At 34.4% G+C, this 1,985-nt stretch overlaps 2 non-coding genes across 2 annotated transcripts; one reads left to right on the forward strand and one right to left on the reverse strand.

Annotated features, from left to right (window-relative positions):
- The first annotated feature begins 445 nt into the window (after positions 1-445).
- Positions 446-518, forward strand: Trnaf-gaa (transfer RNA phenylalanine (anticodon GAA)). The gene has a single exon. It is a non-coding gene; the product is annotated as a tRNA-Phe (tRNA).
- A 557-nt stretch (positions 519-1,075) lies between these two features.
- Trnaf-gaa (transfer RNA phenylalanine (anticodon GAA)) lies at positions 1,076-1,148 on the reverse strand. The gene has a single exon. It is a non-coding gene; the product is annotated as a tRNA-Phe (tRNA).
- Between the last annotated feature and the right edge of the window lie 837 nt (positions 1,149-1,985).

The raw sequence follows: 1,985 nt of genomic DNA on the forward strand, positions 1-1,985 counted from the left end.
CTTGGAAACCAGCCGGCCTCGAAAATAAAGCTATCCTGAAAATAAGCCTGTCGTTTATTATAGAAATAAACCTGCACTCGCTTACTACTAAAGCCAGTAATCCTGTGTCTTGATTTCGAATTTAAGGATATATGTAATGTCAGTGATCTATATGTACCGCCGTCTTTCGATTTTTACAAACACATGTAAACCATATATAAGTCGTATTGTTTTCATAGAACAAGACAAATAAAACTGACTTAGGTACGTTTTATTCGGAATAGATTTAACAAACTAAGGAGTGTACATATACACGTATATATAACATATGTTTACTTTACATTTACTCGTGGTTATACTACCATAAGAGGCCTTACTATCTAATCTTCATTGTAAGCCTGGAGGTCCGACTATTTTATCATATCTGAACTCGGAAAGAACCCAGAAGGGAAAATTTTGTTATAAGGCCGAAATAGCTCAGTTGGGAGAGCGTTAGACTGAAGATCTAAAGGTCCCTGGTTCGATCCCGGGTTTCGGCAGTGATATTTTATTTCAATCATTAATTGATCATTTGTTTTGCTTTAAATGCTAAATGGGCTTTATAAATGACAAATTAGTATGCCACAGAGATATATATTTGATAGTGTAGTTAAATATGAATATATCCGAGTCTGTTCCACAGGATTATTCGAATCTGTGGAATCCGTTTTGCCACCATTTGCCACTTTGTAATTAGGATTCACTAACGGTTTGATGATGTTGCTTCCGATATTCATTTGAAGTAAATTATGGTGGTCGTTTGATAGTCATTCTGTTGTAACCAGTGTGCTGACTTTCTTTCTAGAAATATCACATTTTTGATGGTGGTATATAATATGTGCGGTACGGCTGGAAACATCAATCATTCGTCTTTCAATAATATATATATAGTAGTACGTAGAATACTTGCGTAGACTCAGTTTTCTCTTAGTTTTCACGTTTCTGGGACATGTAGTCACCATCTCCCGCCAAGTTGACATCAAACTTACATAGAGCTGTGTTTTTGTTTAGTTATTTATAATCCAGGACAACCGCCCAAAACCAAAAAAAGCCATACTGCCGAAACCCGGGATCGAACCAGGGACCTTTAGATCTTCAGTCTAACGCTCTCCCAACTGAGCTATTTCGGCTCTATAGTTGAAAAACATACACCCATTGTCAGGCTGATCGATCGGTCGATGAGATAGTATAGTCACCACACTTAAACATATTATGATATATCAAAATTATTGTATCACATTTTTCTTTATAGTAATCGATATTGATGTTCTGACTTTAAAAAAAATAAGAGACAGAAAACAAATGCATGAAAAACCAATTTTTTGAACTCTTTGAACTTAGGAAAACGTTTAAACCGTTTTTATTTGATGACATCACCCTCTAATGATTTTTTAAGCATATCTCTCGCTTTCACTCCAACCAAGTAACAATTAAATGCTCAATTACCAAATGGAATTTTTCTTTTGAATTACAAAGCTGAACAAAGATATCAACAGCGTCATTACAGACAGGTCAGGACTAAAACTCGACACGTCAAAATATAAAACACCTTAAGGTTGTTTTTTTTTAATTATATATAAAAAGGACGATTTTGGAGAAATTCCGGCGGTATGTCAAAATAACGAGACACAACTCCCGTGTGTAGATATGTATCCAGCCATCCGAGACTAAGACGTAACTATTACATTTCTATCAATTACATCATATTTTAAATTATATTGAATATGTGTGATTTGACTATAAAAAAGTTACCCGAATGTCTATATACTCCTCCCATCAGAAAGCGAGGTATATAACCTATTGGGGCACATTAACAAATTAAGTATGGCAGATATTATAGTTTCATTAATCTACTTTAGGTGTTTATGGGCTGCCATTGTGTACATTTGTTCACTTTGGTACTTCTGTAGAAAGAATACAAATTCAATCATTAGGCATTTTTATTGTTATTTCCTTAAAGTGAAAGA

Source organism: Ylistrum balloti, unplaced genomic scaffold (assembly GCF_031769215.1).
Source record: "Ylistrum balloti isolate Yb309-2 unplaced genomic scaffold, AGI_CSIRO_Ybal_v1 Utg370554, whole genome shotgun sequence".
In the NCBI taxonomy this organism is placed as follows: domain Eukaryota; kingdom Metazoa; phylum Mollusca; class Bivalvia; order Pectinida; family Pectinidae; genus Ylistrum; species Ylistrum balloti.